Source organism: Lagenorhynchus albirostris, chromosome 1 (genome assembly GCF_949774975.1).
Source record: "Lagenorhynchus albirostris chromosome 1, mLagAlb1.1, whole genome shotgun sequence".
Classification (NCBI taxonomy): Eukaryota; Metazoa; Chordata; class Mammalia; order Artiodactyla; family Delphinidae; genus Lagenorhynchus; species Lagenorhynchus albirostris.
This window is the reverse complement of record NC_083095.1, coordinates 174,406,004-174,431,382: the sequence shown is the minus strand read 5'-3', so window position 1 is coordinate 174,431,382 and position 25,379 is coordinate 174,406,004. Positions and strand designations below refer to the sequence as shown.

The window sequence follows — 25,379 nt, the reverse complement described above, 5'->3', positions numbered from 1 at the left end:
GAGCGGCTGGGCCCGTGAGCTGTGGCTGCTGAGCCTGCGCGTCTGGAGACTGTGCTCTGCAAGGGAGAGGCCACAGCAATGAGAGGCCCGCGTACCGCAGAAAAAAAAAAACTCTTAGAGGAAAACATAGGCAGAACACTCTATAACATAAATCACAGCAAGATCCTTTTTGACCCACCTCTTAGAGAAATGGAAATAAAGACAAAAATAAACAAATGGGACCTAATGAAACTTAAAAGCTTTTGCACAGCAAAGGAAAACTTTAACAAGACGAAAAGACAACCCTCAGAATGGGTGAAAATATTCACAAACAAAGCAACTGACAAAGGATTAATCTCCAAAATATACAAACAGCACATGCAGCTCAATATCAAAAAAACAACCAACCAAATCCAAAAATGGGCAGAAGGCCTAAATAGACATTTCTCCAAAGAAGAGATACAGATTGCCAACAAACAAATGAAAGGATGCTCAACATCACTAATCATTAGAGAAATGCAAATCAAAACTACAATGAGGTATCATCTCACTCTGGTCAGAATGGCCATCATCAAAAAATCTACAAACAATAAATGCTGGAGAGGGTGTGGAGAAAAGGGAACCCTCTTGCACTGCTGGTGGGAATGTAAACTGATCCAGCCACTATGGAGAACAGTACGGAGGTTCCTTAAAAAACTAAAAATAGAACTACCATACAACCGAGCAATCCCACTACTGGGCATACACCCTGAGAAAACCATAATTCAAATACTGTAATGTGGGCTTCCCTGGTGGCACAATGGTTAAGACTCTGCCTGCCAATGCAGGAGACACGGGTTCAAGCCCTGGTTCGGGAAGATCCCACATGCCGTGGAGCAACTAAGCCCATGCGTCACAGCTACTGAGACTGCGCTCTAGAGCCCGCAAGCCACAACTACTGAGCCCACGTGCCACAAGTACTGAAGCCCGTGTGCCTAGAGCCCGTGCTTCACAACGAGAAGCCCCCACAATGAGAAGCCCATGCACCACAACGAAGAGTAGCCCCCACTCGCCACAACTAGAGAAAGCCCCCACGCAGCAACGAAGACCCAATGCAGCCAAAAATAAAAATAAATTTATTTTAAAAAAAAAGAGTCATGTACCACAATGTTCACTGCAGCACTATTTACAATAGCCAGGACATGGAAGCTACCTAAGTGTCCATCAACAGATGAATGGATAAAGAAGATGAGGCACATATATACAATAGAATATTACTCAGCCATAAGAAGAAATGAAAATGAGTTATTTGTAGTGAGGTGGATGGACCTAGAGTCTGTCATACAGAGTGAAGTCAGAAAGAGAAAAACGAATACCATATGCTAACACATATATATGGAATCTAAAGAAAAGAAAATGGTTCTGACGAACCTAAGGGCAGGACAGGAATAAAGATGCAGACGTAGAGAACGGACTTGAGGACACGGAGAGGGGGAAGGGTAAGATGGGACGAAGTGAGAGAGTGGCATGGACATATATACACTACCAAATGTAAAATAGCTAGTGGGAAGCAGCCGCATAGCACAGGGAGATCAGCTCGGTGCCTTGTGACCACCTAGAGGGGTGGGATAGGGAGGGTGGCAGGGAGATGCAAGAAGGAGGAGATATGGGGATATATGTATACGTATAGCTGATTCACTTTGTTATAGGGCAGCAACTAACACAACAATGTAAAGCAATTATAGTCCAATAAAGATGATAAAAAAATATGCATTTGAAGACAAGGTCTGTCTGCAGGTGTTGGCTCAACCCTGCCTGAAACAGGATGGACCAGAGCGAAGACATGAACATCTCCCGGGAACAGGAGGTGGGTGGTGGTGACCAGCTGTGCACAGCCTGCTGGGCGTGGAGGTTCACCATCCCACAAGAAGGGTAAGGCAGGTACCCCTACACTTTAGGAAACAGGCTTACAGAGAGGAAGTAAGTTAACAGGACCCAACAGCTCATAAGGAACAAAGCCAAGAACCAAACCTGGGTCCACAGTGTGACACTGAAAGCAGGTCCTGCTTCGTTGGCCCTCACCGTGCTGTGGCCTGAGTGTGGCTGCTTCAGCACCGCTGTTTGCTGGAAGGATTTCTGCATCTGATTAAAACGTACTTTTTCTGTCAAAGGCTTTGGGAAATCTTTTCACTTTTATTTTATTTTTGCAGTTTCTGCGGGGTGATGTCAACAGGCCCTGACAGCTACCCAGAAGCCTACTTTCCATCTTTGCCAGATCTCCTGCCCTAAACTCACGCTCAGAAGAAGATACTGGGCCTTCTGGTGACCTAATGGGGTTGAGCTGTGGAGCCCTTCTCCCTGATTTTATTGCAAGGCAGCCAGCAAGACTAGTCAGTAATTACCTCAGGTACTTGCATAACATCTGCGTGTGCCTTGCAAACCTGGTCTGGAGCCATGCAGATACGTGCAGAATGAAGTCTTTACATGATGGGATCTGCTGCTGCCTGCATTGTTCCTGCCACCCCAAAGGGGACGATTGGAAGACAACTGAATGGGCCAAGCCAGGGTTTTCTTTGGTAATCACACAGGGACCCAGGCCTCAGAGAGTTAGAGCCTAAAGATCTTAAAAGACCTTTACATTTGCATATCAAACACTGTTTACATGTTTGAAACATTTGGAATAAATCTACAGACAGAGCACCACATTTCACTGTGTTTCTAGAGGCAAACGTGGATATGAACCATGACGGTGTAAAACTAAAAGTCCCCTGATAAAAACCAAGAGAGGAGGAGGGGTGGTGGGATGGGGGAGAGACAGCTGGAGAAAAGCCTGTGGTCCTTCACGAAGCCTTTACGCTGCTGGAACTTTTTAACCAGATGCATGTACCACTGTGGCCATTTTAAGTACTTTATTAAAGACGAGAAACAAATCATTTATATCCACCCAGCATTCCATGGCAAGGGACCGAAGACAACCTGGGCCTCCGGAGTCTGGGGACCGCATGTCAAGACATCCCCTGATGTGAAGTGCTTCGTGTTTCTTGAAGATGGTTGCTATACAACACCCATGATGCTTTCTCTTACGCCTTTCATTTCACTTTGAAGTCACCGGTTCTTAACCGCCTGTTTCAGAAAGTTTTAAGGAATGAGCACAAACATTCAACGAGAAGCGCTCTGAAGGCAATCAGCTCTCATAGTCCCAGCTGGCAGGAGCCAAACACAAAGACCCCTTGCTTTCCGGTAACCAACGCCCACCAGGAACTGGGAGGCAGTAGGCTTAGCACACTCAGCGCTCTGGGCTTTCTGGCCTTCGAGGAAGAAGCCGCCAGGGTTAATTCCTGCACCGAAGCAAGTAGGTGCAGGCAGGCCCAGGCTGACCCCTCGCCAAAGGTCAGGCAGCCCCTGGTTCCTCCTGCCTCTTTGTCAGAAGGAATATCTTTTTGTGACTTGATGTGATTTTTAAATCTGTTCTGTAGAAGGTTTTTCCTGGAAGAGCATACTCTGAAGCAAAAATTGTCAGCGGTCTCTGCAGGAGCCATCAGAACATGGAGTTCCAGTAACAGTTCTTGGCTGCACTGTAAGTGTCGGACTCCCTCCTGGGGTTAGAGCAGGCTTGGCGGAGGATGTAGGGCCCAAGGCCAGGCTGGCTGTGACCCGCATCGCGGGCAAGTGCTCTCAGCGGGCCCACGCCGACCCTGGCCGGACACTGGAACCACTGCTTTTCTGGGTAACTTTCCTTTTTTCCGAATGGTAAGTCCCAAGGAGACCACTGGGACTGTTTGAACCCCACGTATTGTTTCTCCGAGGATTATTCCAACCTCAGAAGAATGAAAACTCCCCACATTCCCAAGGAAAGCTTTTCAGGTACCAGGTGGATGGCACCTTCCTTCCTACTAGCACAGGAAGATGAGCTAAGAGGTTGCTGCAATAATCCAACAGCCTAAACCCTGTTGGTGATGAGTGGCAGATAAAGTCTGGATGTATTTTGAAGACAGAATTTGCTGACAGATCTCTGTGTCTCTTCCTCTTCTTATAAGGACACCAGTTCTATGGGATCAGGGCTCCACCTTTACAACCTCATTTAACCTTAATTCGCCGTAGGGCCCTCTCTCTAATACAGTCACATGGGGGCTTAGGGCTTCAACATATGAATCTGGGGGACACAATTCAGTCCCAAGCAGCAACCAAAAGCATGAAGTTGTCATTTACTGAAATAAGAAGCCATACGAGCAGCAAGTTTTGGGGGAAAGAGCAAGAGTTGGAGGCTTGATTCTGAGATTATGCTCTTTCTATTTTTAAAATGTTAACATGTCCTTTGTTTTGTGAAATGAAGGTGATTCTAAATGGTAAAGTTTTTTTTTTCTTTTAACATCCTTCCCGGACAAAATGAAGTTGGTATTCCTATGTCAAAAAAAAAAAGAGTTGGAGGCTTGAGATGCCTGTTCCCCTGGGGTGTTGGACATAAACTTGGAGTTAAGGGAGCTGGTCTGGGCCGGAGATCTGAATATGGGAGACCTCACCCTACTGGTGGCCAGGAGACTAATGAGATCACCAGAAGTAAAGAGGACCCATGATACCCCAAGCACCGCAATGGGCAGAGTTTGGGGGTGAGGAAGAACGGCACAAGAGACTCCAAAGCAGCAGTCAGGGACAGAGGAGAAAACCAAGGGAGTGTGGTGTTCCCCAAGCCAACTGAAAGCAATCGTGTAATGAGGAGGAAGTGGTCAAATGTGACAAGAGCCGCAAATTGGTCAAGAAAGAGGAAGACTAAGAATTGCGGGTTGATGTAGCCCCACGAAGGTCACTAGGGACCCTGATATTGGTAGCCTTCGTGGAGTGAAGCCTGATGGAGCGAGTGCAAGAGAGAACAAGAGAAAGCACAGGAGGATGGTGTAAGAGGCAGCCTGGAGTCCTGCTGTGGACGGAGGAGAGATGGCGGGACCTTCCCTGGAGTCAGGAGTGGATGGAGGACAGAGGGTTCAGTAACTGAAGGGGCGTGTGGGTCAAAGAGGGATTCTTTTCTGGGGGACGTCATTAATGTGGCATTTGTATGTTGAGGAGAGGGAGGAAGGATGACAATAACCTACAGTTTTTCCTCTCTCACTAGGTGATTACTGATTAAACCTTCTCTTCCTGATTGAACACCAGAAGCTGTGTCAGCCTCCCCTCCCATGACTGGGCTTTTGCTCAAAACCGAACTTTGCCACTTAGGCTCCGTCTGGCTCACCGCATCCTGCCACCCCATTCCTCCGCTTCTTCTGCACGATGCTGACCTTCACAAGCGCTAAGGGCCAGACTCTACAGATACTCGCTGAGTTAATCCTCAGAACAACCCTGTGAGAATGATGAAGGATGCCCTTAAGTTACAGGTGGGGAAGCTGAGAACAGAGTTGAGGTCTTTGTCTAAGTTCTGGAAGGAGGAGTGGAGACTCAGCCCAAGAAGGCAATTTCTGAAGCTAATGGTTTTAGTCTTTACTGACTCAGGGAGAAGAAACAGCCTTATTGTTCAGACCCTCCTCTCTCCAAATACTATTGGCTTCCAGCCCCTGCTGAACCCATATCAGAGCATCTTACTGTCTCCCAACAGTATCTGGACATGAGTGTTATGTGCCTCCATGACCACCGTCCATTCGGACATGGCCTTGTTGCTTATCCTACTTTGGGAAAGAAGTGTGAATCACACCCATCCAAGTCCTTTCCATTGTACACTCTTCACTGGGTTGTGTGAATGAGTAAAACAGAACTGAGTTTTCCCTTCTGATCCAGTAACACTTACATCTTGCTTCTGATACAAAATATAGTTATTAAAATTTCACTACATGCCAGAAAATGTTTTAAGGGTCTTTCATTCAGGGAAAATCATTGTCAAACACGACAGAGGCAACTTGAATGGAGCTTCCCCACCAGGCACAAACCCTGCCCCGACCCCACCTGACTGCACAGCCTCCAGGGGCCCTTTCCTTCCCACCAAGTGCACTTGCTTGGAAGTGGCCACCAAAGGCTAGGGCTCGGGTGCAGCATCATCAGTCAGCATATAGGAAAGAAGGATTCAGGAGATGACGCTGCAAGTGTCACTGTCTTTGACTTGAGTCCTTTTCCTCTGCCATTACTCCCACCTTTTATTCTTTGTGGTTTGCAATGTTGCTCTTTCTTGCTCAGGTGTCCCCATGATTTGACAGATGAGGACTCTGAGGCCCAGGCAGGCTCTGTCACTTGCTCAGTCACAGATCCAGCCGGTGGCAGACTTTGCCTAGATCCAGGCTCCTGTCTTCAGAGCTTGATCTGATGTCCCAAACCCAAATAAACTCGATGGAGCTGGCCGATGGACTCTGGGGGAGCTTAGAGGCTGTGCGTGTAGCTGGAGTCCCGTCCAGCTCACTGAGGGGGACTCTGTGTCATATATGTATGGTTTGATATGTTCATTTATACATGGGAGAGCGAGAGAGAACCATCTATCGAATGTCTATCACATGACATTATCTCAAGTGCTTTGCCCGTATTTTCTCGATTTTTACCCAAGCTCACTTCCATCTTGCACAGGAGAAGCTGAAGCTCAGAGGTTAAGTAATAAGGTCAAGATCACACATTAATGAGGGGAGAAGCTGAGAATGGGAGCTGGGTTCCTCTCATTCCAAGCCTGTGTTGCTTCCATATGTGACGCTGGCCCCCGAAATCCAAATTCACAGAGGACTGGCTGTGGCACTGCAGAGCGTTAACGCATTCACTCCTGTGTTAACATGAGCATACTTGTTTCACCCAGTCAGCACTGTTTCTCCCCAGTGGGAAAACGCACTACAAAATGCAAAGGAAGGTAAGAACGCTACTTACTGGATATAAAGACAGAACAAAGAAGACCCAATATCCTTAAAGTATCCCCTTTTCAGGTCCTTATGGCCGTGGCTGTCTGGCTGCAGCCGGAGGACCGAGTCAGCCTGCTGGTGCAGCCGCTTCTGACATATCTCTGGAGTTGCCCAGCAAACCCGTATCCTGACTTCTCCTTGTGACCATATTTTCTCAGTTGTGATTCACTCTCCCTCACCCAGTTACAGTTTAAACGTGGCACAACTCATGGCTTGTTTGGCATGGGGTACATTTTAGGTTGCCTGCTTCTTATGGAATCTGGGGAGCCTCCTTGCCCCTCTCCAGACAACAGCTAGGTAGCACTGTCTCTGGGAAACGGTGAGCTTTTAAAATCTCATCTACAGTAAGTGCATCAGGTAAATCTCACTGACTTTAGACCTTGCTCGGCTGGCTTCCCAGAGCCAAGGGGAATTCTAATTCCCTTCGTCTTGTAGTAGCCACTGTTTACCACTAAAAACCATTGGTTTTGCTTTCTTGGTTGACTTTTAATGATAGCATGTGCTCATATTAAATCTAACAGTATAAAAGGGCATTTTGTGAAAAGAAACTCTCCTGCCCCCTGACCTCCTGACCTCTGATCCTCAGTTGACTCTACCCAGAGGCAATGGGTCTTTCCCACTGTTGGTACACATTTACACGTAGTTCTTTAAATTAAGAGTAACAGTGTGTGTTTCAAAGAATGGTCATGTGTGTCTAGATTACCGTAGACATTTAAGAAATGTTAACTGCATTTCAGATCTAAGCCCTGGCTCTGCTTCTGCCACCCAGCTCCTGACGTGGCCTCTGTTAACCTGGACAGCAGGCAGAGCTCAGATCCGTTTGGCTCCCCGATGGTAGATAAATCTAGCAAAGGACTTAGTAGTACAGGAAGAAGTTGAATTCATGGACAAAACTGTGATTTTGGATTAAGTTAGGATATTAGGATCTAGAGCTGCTTTGTTCATACAAGAACTCCTGGCACACGTGGCTACTTATATTTAAATTCTTAAAAATTTAATAAAATTAAGCGTTCGGTTCCTCGGTTACGTTAGCCTCATTTCAGGTGCTCACTAGGCACATGTGGCTATGGCCGCCACCTTGGATGGACCAGATCTAGAGCACTTCCCTCACTGCAGAAGGTTCTATTAGACAGACTGTTCTAGAGGGCCCTGCAGCTTTTCCTTTACCACTGTCCCCCGCGGAGACAGCTCAGGACCCATCCTGAGCAGCTAATGGCTTCTGATTCTCTACACCTGTTTCACCTCCAGCTGCCAAGCCACCCTTTCCTCTGCCTAGAACATTCCACCCACTCCGACCCCACACTCTTTGCCTAACTAACTCCAGTAAGGTCCCAACTTAGGAGTTATTTCATCCAACAAAGCATTCCTAATGCCCAAAGTCTCGATTACAGCTGCTCTTCTGGCTGCCCTGTACTTTGCCCCTATCGCAGTATCATACCACTATGTATTATTATTATCTGCTTGTTTGTCAGTATCTCTCATTTATCCATTCACTCATTCATTAATTGAACACTTAGTTATTAAGCTCCAGGCACTGTGTTAGGCATGGGGATTCTCTGATGACAGACATAGCCCTTGTGACAGAGCAAGCGCACTGTGTGAGGCCGGAGCCTCGGTCTTGCCCACAGCTTACTCTAATCTAGGTGCCTAGCCCACAGCAGGTGCTCAGTCCATTGCTGTTCATGGGATGAATGGAAAGTTCTTCAGGAATGGGCCCTTATGACTCTGCCATCTGGGTTTGGACTGGGACACAGACAATGGGCAGTAAAATGAAGCCATCAAGACCTATGGTTACCATAGTGAGTTGAATAGTGGTCCCCCAAAATTCGTGTCCACCCAGAACCTCAGAATGTGACCTTACTTGGAAACAATCTTTGCAGATGCAATTAGTTAAGATGGGCCCCAAATTCAATGTCCTTATAAAAAGAGAAGATGCACAGAGAAGGCCATATGAAGATGGAGGCAGAGACTGGAGTGATGCAGCTGCAGGCCAAAGAACACCAAGGATTTCCTAGAGCCCCCAGTACTGGAAGAGGCAAGAAAGGATCCTCCCCCAGAGCCCTGTGGGAGCATGGTCTTGCTGACACCTTGATTTTGGACTTCTAGACTGCAGAATTGTGAGAGAACAAACTTCTGTGGTTTTAAGCCACAAGACTGTGGTAATTTTTTTTAATGGCAGCCCCAGGAAACTAATACAGCCCACCAAAAGTTTTCATGATTGCACCCATACTGTGGAATGGTATGCCCTGGTTGAAAAGAAATGAGATGGATCAAATATACTGCTAGGAACACCCTCCTGATGCAGTGTTTTTGTTTTGAGTATGTAAGCTACAGCCCTATGTACATAAGAAAAAAAAAAATACCATGTGTATGTTTAATGTGGATTGTGTGTGCATTCACACTCAATGGACAGGAAAACCTCCAGAAAGGTGCACCAAACCTTTCAACAGTGCTTACAACAGTGTCCCATGTGGACAGTGGGAGTGGAGGGCAAGAAATATAAAGAAGGATTTCACTTTTTACTCCATATACAACAGCATTATTTTGATTTTTTTAAGCAATAGTCTTGTATTTCTTTTGTGATTTTAAACCATAAAACCATTGAAAAGCATTTTGATTCGTGGAAGGTCACAGTTCATCTCACCTGTAGGGCAGCTCATTCCTAAGGGGCCTGTGTCTGTCTCATCTATTCTAATGGCCAGGAGCCTGGTCCGGGAAAAACGCTTGGAGCCCCTGATGCGGCACATTTCTCCGTTGTTTGAACCAGTTAGCTTATCCCTGGGTGTAGGGTAGGAACAGGACAAACACAAGAAGGCTAAAGCACATCACCATTCCTGCAATCGCTCCACAAGGAAACCCCTCCCGATCAGACTCGCAGCTTTGCCTAGAGGGACCTGAGCCAACAGAGGGAGGGTGACCCCGCCCACCAAGGCCCCGCCCCTCCCAATACAGGCTCCACCTAGGGCCCCACCCCTTCCTAGGCCCCACCCAACCCGGGTGGGGACTTCAGGTCCCGCCTACCCTGCCCCACCTCGGGCTCCGCCCAAGTTGAGGCCACGCCCCTCCGAGTTCAGGCCCTACCCAGGACACACCCTTTCCAGCCCAGGCTCCACCTCTCCCCAGGCCTTGCGCCTTCCAGGCTCCTCCTTATCCTGCCGCGGCCCCGCCCCCCACGTCCAGGCCTGTCTGGAGATGGAAGCTCCTGGATCAGACAACCTGTGGCCTGGTGAACACTGGGAAGCAGGACAGGGACTTCCGCCCTCTGGAAAGAGAGCCGGACAGGCCTGCGATGGGCCGAGGGCTGGACCCACGGCCTGCGCTAACGCTTTAGCGACTTCAGAACAGAGGCCGTGCCCGTGCGCCCTGGTGAGACCCACCTTATAAAGGCCCAGTGGCCGTCCCTGCCAGGCCTCCCAGCTGCAAGCAGGGAGAAGCAGAAAGACGTTGCGTTGTAGCAGAAGTTACACATGTGGACAAGCCTACACTTCGGAAACCGCAGATGTGCGCAGTACAAACAGGGTGTCTCCTCTTTCACTGTGTGCATTTCCAGACCCTGCACTTTCCTGACTGCAGTGGGGAGAAAAGAAGGTGACGGTCGGTGCACTACAGTCACAGATTCTGCGGGACCTGTTTTCCTCACCCACGGTCTCCGAGGCCTCGTGTCTGAGTAGCCGTAGGCTTCAAGGCCCAAGGCTGTTCCCTTCCTCATTTGTGTGGGAGTGGTTCATGTGTCTGGTAGGAAAGCTGCCAGCCCCGAATGCTCCCGGGGAAGGCTGAAGACCCGCTGGTCCAGACTAATGGTCGGCATTCATTCGCATTAACTTCCGGGTGGATAGATCAGAAAGATACGGGAAAATCCTTCAAACAAAAACTGCTGTGCTCATCTTTGTCACCAGGTGCCCAGAGCTTTTGCTATTTGTCTGGTAGGTGACTGCCGTTCTAAGGCGTTCCTTCTCTGAACTGAGCCTCAGCTGACAGCCAGTCAGCTCTCCTCAGGGAACACAGGCAGGTTGGCCCAGGGACCACCACGCAGCCTCCCGCCCCATCCTGACAGATGCAGACGCTGAAGTTCCATTCTGAAGGGCATTAAAGGAAAACTGCACTGTGAACGTCAGGCATGCCGTCAACAAGCCATTGCTCTAATATGCATTCTCATGCTTCCAGCTTTAACTCATTCGCTAATGCATTTCCATACTATTTCTCACCATTTAGGATTTCACTAACCAAGTGAACAATCAAGACTTGCCTCCCCCAGGTGGGAGTCATCACAAACTTCAATAACTGTCCCTCCAGCCCATTAACCTCCTAGTGGACCATGCCACCAGAAGGAAGATATTTGGGGGCGAGCTGGCCTTCCTCAGACCCTTCCAACTGCACAAGACTACATGAGTGGTCTATTCACGAGGGCAGCCTTGCCCGCAAACCTGGAAAAGCACATACATAAGAATAAATTACTCATGTTAGAAACATGTTTTAATTTACCATCACACTCAAATTGTTTTTCAGGATAATTAAAGGTGCTAAAAAGGAAAAGAAAAACAGGCACCCATGAATCCATCTATAAGACAGCAGACTCAGCTCAAAGGAGGCTGGGCTCTGGTCCTTCTCCAGGTAAGACGTGACTGAGCCATAGCCCAGTGCAGGGAGGATGGGCTGCAGCCCCACAGGCCTTCACCAGAGCGACCATGTGATACTGCTCCGTTAGGTAGATTGAGGCATCACACTGATGTGATAAACACTTCTTGATAAACAGGTGTTTATCAAGTGCCTCTGGACGCTTGAAATAAACAGGTATTTATCAAGTTGGGGATGCATCAGTGAACAGAACAAAGAAAGATCCCTGCCTTCCAGAATATACATTCCAGTTTAGGGAGAAAACAGACAATAACCATAATAAATAGGCAAGTTCTACGGTTTGCTAACGGTGATAGATAAGGGCTACGGAAAGAGGAGGAGGAGAGTGGCATGGGGAGATCAGCACTGTTTGGGGGAACGGGTTTGTGACAGGACGGTTTCCCATCCTAAATGGGAGTATTCACACCAGGCTTCAATAAGAAGGCGAGATTTAGATCGATACTTGAAGGAGGTGAAGGAACCAGCCAAGTGACTACCCGGAAAGGGAGAGCAAAGGCCTGGAGGCAGGGTGGAGAGGGCAGCGTGGCTGGTGCAGAGTGTGGAGCTGGGGGCAAGGAGTGTGGGCCTGGGGACTTTGACTCTCCCTCTGAGTGAGGTGGGCCATGGCAGGGCTGGGACAGGACAGTGACAAGATCTGACTCATGCTCTAAAAGGGACACTCTGCCTGCTGGGCAGAAAACAGACTGAAAGAGGACCAGGGCCGGGGCAGGAGGACCAGACAGGAGGACGGTGCCCAAATATGGGGCCTCACTCCAGGATGGCAGGGGAAGCTGTGAGCCCTGGGAAGATTCTGGATATATTCCACAGGTTGAGTCAAAAGCACTGTCTGGTGGATTTGGATGTAGAATGTGAGAGGAATCAAAAATGATTCTGAAAGTTTGGCCTCAGCAAGTAGAAGTATGCGGTTGCCATCCATTTAGGCTAGAAATTATTCATGCAGCATTGTCTATATTCTGTAATAAACAAAGGATGCAGTTCTCCTAAAGATACTTATAACCCGAATCTGCCTGAATCATCATAAAACAGTATATAAAGTATGAACAAATATCACTGACTGACATGTAGCAAACTGCCAGGACTTTAGAGAAATCGAAATCTGGAGACGATGCCTGACGATTGAAAGTGTATACTAAGAATATGTGGTGCATGACTTTTTATGAAGTAAATTTCCTTGCACCCAAACCTAGTCATGGAAGCTACTAAATGAACGGGAAATAAAACATTAAGAACATTCTCCAGGCTTTAAAGCTACATATAAACAGTGACAACTATCTACATCTTTTGACCTGATTTTTATAATGTATCCCATTTCCCAAGTGAAAATAGACATTTGCTTTTTATGACAACTGCAGAAAATAAAGTAGATCCCAGACTGCCCCTTTTGTAATTGTCTGTGTCAGTGTGAATACAGAAGGACAGTCATTTTCTATCATGTATATTATATCCTGGGGAATGACAATTCCTTTTCGTTGCTTAGACCTAACTACCCATGGTAAAAATACTGAAATAAGTTAAAAAGTATATAGCCAGGGGCTTCCCTGGTGGCACAGTGGTTGAGAGTCCGCCTGCCGATGCAGGGGACACGGGTTCGTGCCCCAGTCTGGGAGGATCCCACATGCCGCGGAGCGGCTAGGCCCATGAGCCATGGCCACTGAGCCTGCGCGTCCGGAGCCTGTGCTCCGCAACGGGAGAGGCCACAACAGTGAGAGGCCCGTGTACCGAAAAAAAAAAAAAATATAGCCAGGTATGGTCAATTTAAAGAGGAAATAAAGTTTTTTCTGAAATACGTTTTTCTACCCTAAAGATGTTTTAATTCTATCTTTCAGAGTGAAATATAAAATAATACAACAGTCAGTCCCTGAATTGATAAAGTGAACCTTGATGTACTTATGCAGCGTTAGTTGTGACTCCCTAAAATACAAATAAACTGCGAAATTACAGTAGCGTGTGGGTTTATGTGTTGGTTATCTACAGCTAATATGATTGCCAAAATTATTAATCTGCCACATTGTTTCACGTATGGACTGGAAAACTGTATTCAGTACAGTTGTACACAGTGCATGTGAATGTCATTCACAACACACATATAATGTGCATTTTTATGTTTTTAACTTTAGTTCATTATTTAAACACTCAGTGTACCTGTTGGGCTAGATTTCTGGAGACAGATACCCCAACCCCACTAATTACAGCCTAATTCTTTCTGGCTGGTCTTATCAGCCTTTGGAGCTCTTTCTCTGCCCTTGGCCATTTTCTCAATGAGTTGTCCCTGTCCAGAGAGGGGCCCTGAGCCATCCTGCCCACGAGGCATCAAAACCACAAGCAGATAGCACAGTCAGCCCCTCAGGGGGGAGTGAACAGGTGGGCCGGCGCTAAACAGGGTGAGGCCAGAGGTAGGAGTAGAGGAGGAAGCTCTGCTTGCTTCAGCAGAAGGCCTTCTGAACCTCTTCGAATTGTGTTTCCGTGACACATAATGTTTCTCAGTTTTTGTCTCATATTTATTTTCTTTAAAACCAAGTTTGCTCTCTGTTCTTCACTTTCCATGGTGTTGCTTTAAAATAAACATCAACCCGTTAGGATGCAGGCAGCCCCACATAAGCAGACCCTAGTTTCTCTGAACACAACTCAGTTCTAGGAATTCGACCGAGAGGCGGCTCCGCAGGCTGGCAGGGGAGTGAGCTCTGGAAGAAATGGACCCAGATTTCAGCCTGGGCTTTGCTGCTCATGAGCTCATTGCTAACCTGGCCAGCTGCTCACACCGCTGCCCCAGAACTTCCAGCCTTGCTCAGCCCAGTGGGAAAGCCAGCCTGAAGCTGCCTGCCCTTCCTTCTCTTTGACCATGACCCCGGGCCCCGCAGAGCCCTGTTTGCCTGGCCCAAGCAATGCCACTGCCGCCCAGGCCTGGGCCACCAGCTTTTTCCAAACAGCACCTCCACCAGCCGCTGACAGACTGAAACTTCACAGATGAGCTACATAGCGATAGCTTCGTGCCAGAGGAAGGGCCCGTCTCTGTTCCTACCTCTAGTGCAATGTGGAGGCTAAAACAGTCATCTTTTGTATTAATTCACACGTTTAGTCACTAACCCAGGAATCAGAAAGTGCTCTCAAAGCCGCAAAGCATTACCCAAATACAAAGTGGTATTTTGATTGCTGTGGCCGGTCTGTTGGAATCAGACTGTTGTTAGATTTCTCAATCTCTTTCCCTCTGAAAGTGTGTGCTTGTAACGAGTACAAGGTGTGAGCTTAGTTTAAAGTGCAGGGACTTAAAATCATTTTATTTTTGGAATTTCACGATCGCCCTTGGAATAAAGACACTTGGGGGTGTCCTAAAACCGGGGCTGGGAATCATTGACTTAACCACTTGGAAAGTCGCATAAACAGGGTGGATTTGAAAATCTACTTTGGATTTTTTTCACAGCTCTCTATCTGTAAGCTGGCCACCGTTGTCACTCTTGTGTTGTTTTTTGCTTTGGGGTCTGGGAAGTAGAGGTGGGTAGGAGTAAAGGGGAGAGAACGCAGGGAGTTCAATACACATAATTCTCCCCTTTAGTCAGGGTCTCTGGACAGCTTGACGAGGAGGACCCTGCTGACACCATTCCCTCTGAGCGTCCAGAGGTGCCCATGGGCGCAATGAGACTATTTTTTTCAACACTCAGAACTGTAATTACCCAACTCCCCAGGGCAAAGCCTGACCGCCTCCCACCCCACGGCCCAGCCACGGTGAGTAATCAACCCAGCAGCGTGTGCAGGAGGCAGGGAAGGAGGCACATGTGCGCTCACACTCGGGTCTCCTGTTAGTGTGCTTCTTCCCAGCTCTTTCTCTCTTGAAAAAAAAAAAAAAAACACCCATCTTTTTTTAGATTTCACATGTGGGTCCCCCAGGCGTTCCCTGGTCAGGCCTCATCCCTGCGTGTTTCTCCTCTTCTCAGCCCCGTCCCGCTCCCAGGGTAGTGCGTGAGGGGGTCCCCGGCCGCATTCCCTAGATGGTGGACGGTGGCGGGCAGTACCTGGGAGCTGGCGTCTCTCTGCCATGTGTGTCAGTTAATCCAGGCCTGCGACAGGCCCCAGAGGTCTGCATCCGCGTCCCTGGCCTCACGCGGGACCCGCTCTGCACTGGGTCCCCGCAAGCGGGAAGAGGCCCGCTCCCCGCCTCTCCCAGCAGCCTTCTTTCGTTTCCGGGACGTTGGAGCGTGGGGCGGGGCCTAGGCGGGGCGACGTCCAAGCGTGGGGTGGGGCCTCTGCTTAGGACCTGCGCAGAAGGGGAGAGGCAGCACGTGGAAAGGAGGGCTGCTGCAGCATGGAGTTCCGGAGTTTGGAGTTAAGCAGAAGATGCTAATGGATAACTTTGCTGATGTCCAGGTGTCTGTAGTTGATTGCCCTAATTTGACTAAGGAGCCACTTACCTTTCCCGTAAAAGGTATCTGTGGGAAAACTAGAATTGCAGAAGTAGGAGGTGTGCCTTACTTATTGCCTCTTATAAATAAAAAAAAGTTTATGATCTAAATAAAATCTTAAAAGAAATCCAGCTTCCTGGAGCTTTTGTTTTTGGAGCAGGAGCAGGCCCATTTCAGACTCTTGGATTCAATTCTGAGTTTATGCCAGTTGTTCAAACAGAAAGTGAACACAAACCTCCTGTGAATGGAAGTTACCTTGCTCCTGTTAACTCGGCAGAGGGAGGGTGCCTACTAGAGAAATACAGTGAGAAATATCATGATTTGGGGTGTGCATTACTGGCTAATCTTTTTGCCAGTGAAGGCCAACCTGGAAAGGTCACTGAGGTGAAAGCCAAAAGAAGAACTGGAAAACTTAAGTTTGTGACTTGTATGAGACAGACTCTTTTTTTTTTCGGTACGCGGGGTTCTCACTATTGTGGCCTCTTCCGTTGAGGAGCACAGGCTCCGGACGCACAGGCTCAACGGCCACGGCTCATGGGCCTAACCGCTCCACGGCATGTGGGATTTTCCCAGACCGGGGCATAGAACCCGTGTCCCCTGCATCGGCAGGCGGACTCTCAACCACTGCGCCACCAGGGAAGCCCAAGACAGACTCTTGAAAAACATTATTGAGATAAGCCTGTAGGAATGGGAGGTACTTTCGTGATTCAGAAGAGAAAAGTGAAGATTCACATTATGCCAGCAGAATTTTCTTCCTGCCCATTGAACTCTGATGAAGACTTGAATAAATGGTTACGTTTTTGAGATGAAGGCTCCTTTGGTTTGCCAGTTTTTATCTCCAGAGACCCAGGGTTTGATTTGTGGTTGGAGCACACTCATTGTTTCAGTCATCATGAAGAAGGTGGGCACTACCATTATGACACCACCCCAGACAGAGTGGAATATCTTGGATACTTCTTACCTGCAGAGTTTCTCTATTGCATTGATCAACCAACAGAGACCCATTCATTTGGGCGAGATTAAATCAACTGATACTCGTTTGACTGATTAACTCATTAATTGATACTAATATAAAGCCTAATGAACTGATCTCACTACTTAAGGCCCATTTTTTTTGGCCTTTGAAATGAAAGGTATGTCGACACTGTGCTCTGTATTACTTCACAGATCTATCTGAAAGGGATTATTGGGAACAAAGACACATGATGGAGATGTTCTTCATTCTTTTTATTCTAAAAATCAGTCTTATGTTTATAATTAAATATAAACAGGATTAAGAATCAAGTGATTATTCCTACTAGCTAATAGTAATAATTTACATTTGTATAATAGTATTCAGTTTTTCAAATTAGTCTTACAACTGCTAAGTGGATGTTTCTGGGTATTGGAAAAATCAGTGTTGGAAATGTTCATAGTTGTTAAATCTTTCTACTGAATTTTTGAAATCCATTTTAGAAGTCAAAGTACACTTTTTTCATGGAATAAGGTGGTCAGAGGGAGCAACTTTACTCCTTTTGGTGATGTTGAACCATACTCAGAAGTTTGCAATTTGCCTTTAACAAATATTAGCAACCAGACGGTTAGCCATGATTCTTCCTTTGTTTGGACTGTCAGTTGGAAGCAGTTTCTGCCTTGTTGGTTATTTGCAAGAAGAGAATTGAAAAGAAACAGCATCAAAATACAACCTCGAGGTTAGTATACTCTATAAATGAGTCTATTGCTAAATATGACTACTGTCCTTCATGAAATATAAAATTATACCTTTACCGATTGTAATGGTTGAAATTTTCTTCAGTGTTTTTCTATAATAATCATTAGCCCAAAACAACTCTCTAGTCTTGTAATGCCAACACTGTTCAGATTTAGGAGCTTTTTAGTACTAAGTATATAATAAATTGTCACGAAATATTTTTTGTCTTTGGATGTTAACTATAACATGTCCTGTGAGTATAAATTCCTAAATATTATTTTAAAATAAACACTAGTTTGTACCAAAAGAAATGAATAAAAATTTTACATTCATTAAAAAAAAGTGGTTTTTGTAATTTGCAACAATGTTTTCACCACAAAGGCAGTTTTCTCCAATGTTCCATCTCTTTCCAGAAGCACATTTCAATAGCTACAACACAATGTACATCAGTGACAAACTTGCCGGTCAGTCAACTTGTGAATAAAGAGTAACTGTGTGATGTGATGGCTGTTACCAAAACTTACCACCATGATCATTCCTCAATACATATATATACATATAGCAAATCATTATGCTGTACACCTCAAACTAAGACAATGTTATATGCCAACTATATCTCAGTAAAACTTGGAGGGGAAACACCGTGATTAAATGTGAATCTCTTTGGAAAGTCCTCCCCTGCCCTGCAGATTTCATCAATGCGTTCCTGCAGCTCCCCTCTGTGTTCCACGATCTAAGCTCCAGCTGGCGAGGAAGCCAGACGTGGGAAGAGACGTCGGGTTGCCGGTGACGAGTCACCTCACCTCATGGCATCACAGACCTCTGGGCGAGCCGTCTCTTGGGGCTTTCTGTGGCGAGGGGCCTTCCTCCCCACCCCACTCTGCTCCTCGGCACTGTGAGGCTCACTCATCACAGAGGTCCACCCCATCGCATCCAGCCCAGGCTTTGGGACCAGGCTGGTTGTATTTTTAACTCCAACTGCTATAAATATGCCCCTTGGAGTGTCCACTTCCTCCCTCCTCCATGGACACCTGTCCCTGGCCAGGCTCAGTCAGCCATCTGACCTGACACAATGCGATTTTCGATGACTGCTTTAGGATAATCAAGTTTCACATGTCGATCTTAAGGGGCCTGGGGAAGGGGGGAGGTCAGGAGCTCGGAACAAAACCGGGGGAGAGGCACTGGCTTTGCAAATGTCTTTCTTTCCTGGGTAAGGACCAGGCTCATGGCCTCCCCTGTACTTGACTACAGCCAGCAAGAGGGCCACACGGCATCCCTTAAGATGCAGTGAGCTAAAATCCAACCTTCAAATAACTTTCCACCTACCATGTGAAAATGCCAACTCATCCTATTAAAAGTACTTGACAAGCCTAGAAGCTGGCTCTACTTCCAGCTCACAAAGCCCTTCTCTTTCTTAGTTTTTTTTTATTTTCATCAAAGTAATATGTATGCTTGGCTTCAAAAAATAAAATTTGTTTGAACAGTTCCATGTCATAAAAACCCGGCTTCCCAGCAGTATTTTAGCCTTGCTGGTTCTCAGCACCACTCTGGACCGTGGGAGGTAGGTTCTGCACATCGGCTGACCTCCCACACCTTTGACCTGGAGCCTCGCCTCCTCGTGGCGAGGAGGCTGCTGCTCTCAGCAGGGCAGTGGGCGTCCAGGCAGTGGACGTTTCTGCAGCCCAGTGTGGAACCATGGTAGAAACCCAGCCTCTTCACATCTCCCCGTGATTCCTGGAGCTCCAGCTAGTCCTTAAACTCCTGTCTTCTTAAGAAAAAAGCTAGAGTGGATTCTGTCGTCTCAACTAAGAACTCTGACAATAAAGGATTATAGGTTCCTAATGAAAAACAGCAGCCCTACCCTAAGCCCCACTCCCAGTGGCAACGCTGGAACCATTTTAGTCGATGATTCTGGTACATATTAACTTTAGAGCCAGTGTTTTCACAGGATTTTTCTGAACTTAACGCAACTACCTACTTCTATTTTTTCCTCTTTCATTCTCCAAATATATTTATATGTTAATGGTCCACTTTATATTAACTATGTAAATACTGACTGTTGAGTTAAGCCATGTACTTCTCATGTGACTTTTATGTCTTAACTGTTTTCCAGTTGTTTAGTTTTCTGAGCAAAAAAAAGATCTATTGTTCTCAGACCCAGGATGAGAATGTTTACGCACTTTGCCCAAGATGCCCCAGAGAACAGATGATAAGGGTGCAATGTGAACGTAGTTTGTGTTCTGAAGGGGCTTGCCATCCTTCGGGTATGCAAATTTACAAAATACACCCCCAAAAATTCGTAAGGTCAGCAGTGATACACAGGAGACAAAATCCAGAACTGAATTCTGTTCCAACAAGATGATGGCAGCCAAGCCAACACCACAGACTCTCAACATCCATTGATTTACAACTATTCTCAAAAGGTTATAGGACTTCCCGGGTGGCGCAGTGGTTAAGAATCTGCCTGCCAATGCAGGGAACACGGGTTTGAGCCCGGATACAGGAAGATCCCACATGTCACAGAGCAACTAAGCCCATGAGCCACAACTATTGAGCCTGCGCTCTAGAGCCTGGGAGCCACAACTACTGGGCCCACGTGCCGCAGCTACTGAAGCCCGCGTGCCTAGAGCCCGTGCTCCGCAACAAGAAAAGCCACTGCAATGAGAAGCCCGCACACCGCAACGAAGAGTAACCCCAGCTCGCCGCAACCAGAGAAAGCCCGCGCGCAGCAACGAAGACCCAATGCAGCCAAAAAAAAAAAAAAGATTATAAAAGTCAATGACGTGGAATAATGCAGTTTTGCTAAGCCTCCATTTCTTTCATTTTCTCTTAGGCTTCAAATATTTATTTGTATGGATGGATCAATCGATTTTAAAATTTTCTTGCTTTTTAAGAATTACCAAGGTAATAAATTGGCCCTGGATCAAAGTTGAATAATCCACAAACTATAAATAGAGTTAAAGGTGTGTCTTCTTAACTCCCTCCCCACCCTGCTCCCCACCCTCTATAGGAGGGTGTTCCCTTCCAGACTCCCCTGAGTGGGAGGCGTGAGGCAGGTGGTCACCCGGCCAGAGGCTGTGATTAATCAGCTCTGCTGTGAGGGAACCCAAGTGCAGAGTTTTTCTCTGCCCTATAGTAGCTGAATGACCTTGGACAAGCTCCTTGGGCTCTGAGCTCTGGCCACCCCTCTCTAGCACACAGACAGCAATGTGTGCCTCATAGGCTCGTGTGGGTGCATCTCACCCAGTGTGGACCCAGAACCTTGGGACTCCCAGGGACCCCACCTTGCTGACCTCCCAGCAGCTGAAACTCAGCGCATTCTTATTGTTCCAACTCATCAGGGATAGAACCTTTAGCTTGTGTATATATAGTACTTAAATCGTTTTTCTCGTTTTTAAGTAAACTTAAATCGATTAGCAGCTTTGTTGAAAATAGCCCTTAAAAAAGCCAAATGCTATGTGTCAGTGGTGGAAGATTTTTTTTAAATTAAGAAAGTGATGGTCCTCAACCAAGAAATTCAAAATTGGGGGTAAACTAAGGAGTGAAATTTTAGCTACGGTGTTGCCTTGGAACAAGGATGTGGACAGATGCCTCCTGCTGTGCTGTATAAACAAAAATGAATGAGGATGGCATTTGTAGAACTCTCCTCAGCAGAGGCTCTAAGGGGTGCAGAATCGTGCAGGTGAAAAATATTCCTGAAAATCAGAGCTCTGATTGCCTCGGGGTCGGGGGCGAAGACTGTCCCGGAAACCACGAGAAACCAGATGGAAGTAGGCATGGCTGGGAGTCACAGAAAACACTTCCTTAGCCAAACGTGATGATTAAAAAAAACTCCAAAATATCCCATGAAAAACCTTTCTGTTGCCCGAGGAAAGTGCCAGAGAAGAAGGGAACCTTGAGAGGCTGGACTGAGGGTGGCGCAGAGGCCGAGGAGTGAGGGCACTGCTCTGAGCATCGGCGTCACTGCCGGGGCTGCCCCGCAGGGTCCGAGGTCCACTCCGCCCGTGGAGCACCCCCAGGTGCTGAGGGGCTCGGTTCCCCTCATCCCGCCCCAGATAGAGGTGTCCTCTCTCACCTGCGACCTCGAGTGCCCCATCCCGTGTCCCCCACCTTTCTCTGTGTTTACTCTCAGAAAAGGGTACAACGAATTCATTTACACTCGTGTGTGTGACAAGACAGTCACCTGCACTTAGCAAAGCTAGCACACTGGTCACTGTTACCTACCCAAATCCAGATTTTTGGTGTCAACTTTTCCATTAGCAACTAGCAGTTTGTGTTAAAATACACGTCATGGGCAGCATCTGGTGACAGGACACAGGGAGAGGACCAAGTGAAGGGGGAGGGTTGGAGTGATGGGTCTGCAGGCCAAGGAACACCGAGGATGGCCAGCAACCACCAGAATCCGGGAAGGCCTCCCAGCGGGTGTTAGAGGAAGCCCGGCCCTTCTGGCACCCGGAGTTGGACTTCCAGCCTCCAGAACCGAGAGACAATACACGGTGTGGTACCTCATTCAGCAGCCCCAGCAGCCAGCACAGATGTGGTATTTCATGGCCTCTGGCTAACACGATGTGGAGTGTCCTGTTAGGCCTCACTAAGCCACAAGCAGCATCTCGCACGCCATGTGCTGACCAGCAGGGCTTGATGGCCCCTTTCACACGGCCTCTCACTGGAAGGAAGGTCAGGGCCATGCCAGAAAGCAGTCCAAGTCACAGTTGTGCAGAAAGTCACAACTGGGTATAGGTCTCTGGGAGCTAGCAGGGCATCTGGCATTATGAAGCGACTCAGAAGTGAGTTTGAATCCTATTTTCTCAGGTGACACAGCTCCCTCTGAGGACTCTGGCCCAGACTCTACTGGCGATTCACCTACTGGACCAGAATGAAACAGCAGGAAAGGCACCCCAGTCACCCACTGCCCCACAGCAGATGGTGTTGGGTGGAATTCAGCACGGATACACGTCTACACCCACCTCTGGAATCCAATCACATCTTCAGATACAGGGTCTCAGTGGAACTCGGGCCTCTGGACTGATAGCATTTCTACTAGATTCCTCTCCCGAGCTGGATCCTCACACCAAGGCAATGGGTGGATCTGTCTAAAGAGGACAGAACAAATCTGGGGAGAGCCTGAGTCATGGCAACCAGGAGAGCGGATCCCATCCTGGACGTGGATCCCAGGCAGGGGGAGGAGAAGTGCTCAGGGGGGCGTGGGGACCAAGCAAGCATGCTGGGCCCAGCCCATTTGGGTTCTGAGCCTGTGGCCTAGGGCGGAGGGCTGCTTTATTTATTTTCACATCTTTATTGGAGTATAACTGCTTTACAATGGCGTGTTAGTTTCTGCTGTACAACAAAGTGAATCAGATATATGTACACATATATCCATCCCCATATCCCCTCCCTCTTGAGCCTCCCTCCCACCTGGAGGGCTGCTTTTAAGAATAGGACCAGCCTGTGAACAAGAGGCCTCTTGTTTCCCCTGTGGAGCTAAGGAGGATTCGTCTGTGTCCTTCACAGGCAAGCTTGTCAGATAGAATACAGGACACCCAGTTAAATCTGAATTTCAGATCAACAATGAATAATTTTTAGTATAAGTATGCAAATATTACATGGGACATCCTTAGACTACAACAATGAAAAATCTTTATGTAAGCGTGTCCCCAATATTGCACAGGACATACTAAAAAAAGATTCATTGTTTATCTGGAATTTTGATTTAACCCGCGCCCTGTATTTTTATTTGCCAAATCTGGCAGCCCTATCCCAGGCAACAAAGACAGCACCTCCTTCAGCATCACATTTCTCATCAACACTCAATAAATACCCACATACAGGAGGAAAACATCCACTGGGCTGCAGAGAAAAGCAGGGATATCTGAACAGGCAGAAACATAGCACATTAAGCTCCTCTTCCTGCCTCAAACAGCTTGAAGGTCGTGGTGATGACAGCCCTTTAGAAACTCAACCCAAACAGTCCTTTTTTCCAGACCAAATCCTAGTGAGTTGCAGGAGATCTCGATTTCTTTTATGATTCTACCCAAAGACACCATCTTGAATGTAGCTGGCCATGCCAGGAACGTGGTTTGGGATGGGGCCCAGCGCAGTTTTTCCCAGAGCTATTATAAGGAAGTAGTCATGAAACAAAATGCATCTGTGTGGTTGAAACTGCAGTGCTGACCCAAAATATTTCTGATGTGTGGAACTAGCTGGCAGGCTGAGAACCTGAGAAAACACAAAGAGCTGTCTGGCTGTTTGAGATGCCCAGAGCCTCCAAGGGTGGCTTTTGCTCCATGCTATTAGCTGTTTTCCAACAGGCAGGGAGCCAAGGCAGGCAACTCCCGGGGAGACATGTTGGCGGACACAGTTCGGCCCTGACAGCTTCATCTGGAGGACAAGCAGGGGTGAGAGGGAGGTAGCACTAGGGGATCAGAGGGCAGAGGCCCAAGTCCGCCTCTGGGTGGTGCCCCAGAGCCCGGCCCGTGCAACCCACTCCCTGCAGCCACCCTGTGAAGTTGCATCTGTTTTCTCCATTTCACAGATGGGGAAAGTGAGGTTCCCTCGGTTACCTGAGGGTTAAAAGTCAAACTCAGTTCTTTGTAATCACACTATTTTTTGCACGTGGCTCAACATCCAAAAGTTACTTAGGGATACGGTGAAAAGTTTGTCTCCCCAGGCCCTGGCCTCCTAGCTCCCCTCCAAGAAGGTGATTGACATTGTCCATTTATTATATGTCCTTCGAGAGAGATTTTATAAATATATGTTTTTTTCTGCTTTTCTTGTTTTAGACAGTTGCCTGAAACCAAGCTCTTTCAGTCTTTCTAACTAAAAAAAAAAGGAAAAAAAGAGTATTTCCCCATTACAAAATACGGTCAATTTAAGAAATTAGAGAAAATGGAAAGAATACACTATCATCTCCTGCCCTACTCCTCAGAGGCCACCACTGCTAACCGTTGGGCCTTTCACTCCAGAATTTTCACAGAGGTGTTATTTGTAAACAACTTTATGTGTCCTCTTCCTACTGCACTATAGTTACCTCTTTGGACAGAAAGACAAGGAAAAGAAGAAGAGAAGAAGAAACAAGAGCAAATCATTTGTCCAGAGGGCTTGTGGGCAGGAAAGGCCAGTCTAGGGAGGAAGTGAACACTTACTCATCCTTCTGAGAACACTTTTCTTTTTTTTTTTTTTTGAGTCCCAAGCACCTGCTCTGTGGGAACACAGATCCGATCAAAAATCAGAGACCAAGGAAAATAATAGATCAACAGGCCATTTCAACGCTGCGCAGTAAGTGTTAAAACAACAGGAAGCTGGGGAGCTGAAGCCAGAGGAGGTGGGAGACAAAGCCGGGTCCCCAGGAGAGGGGCACCGGAGCTGAACCTTGACCCAAAGACCCATGGGGTCAAGCCAGGTGATGAGTGGAGGGGGCATTCCCATGGAGAAAGGGACTGCAGAATTAGAGATCAGTTAGTAAGGCAGCAGGAATGGCAAGAGGCAGGAAGGGACAGGTGGGTCCCATGAAAGGAATGTTGGCTTTATCCCAAGGATAACGTGAAGCTCTCGCAAGTCACAAAGCAGGAAATGGGCACAGTGGGATTTGCACTTTGACAATGACCAAGTTGGCTGCTGGGGGAGGAATACATTAGCAGTGGACGCAGTGGAGGGGGAGTCTGGAGACTGAAAAACTAGTTAGCGCAGTGCTGCGTCAATCCAGGTGAGAAAAGATGGTGGCGTGAACAGAGGCTGTGGTGACCCTACGGATGGAGAGAGTAGGATGAATTCTTAAAGATGTTACGGATGTAGATATGCTGACTGATTGGGGAAAAGAATGGCTTCCAGACTGAGTCTTGAGCA

General features: G+C 47.4%; 1 pseudogene; it reads left to right on the top strand.

Annotated features, from left to right (window-relative positions):
• Positions 1-1,783: 1,783 nt before the first annotated feature.
• On the top strand, positions 1,784-16,870 carry LOC132528786 (ester hydrolase C11orf54 homolog; annotated as a pseudogene).
• Positions 16,871-25,379: the final 8,509 nt, after the last annotated feature.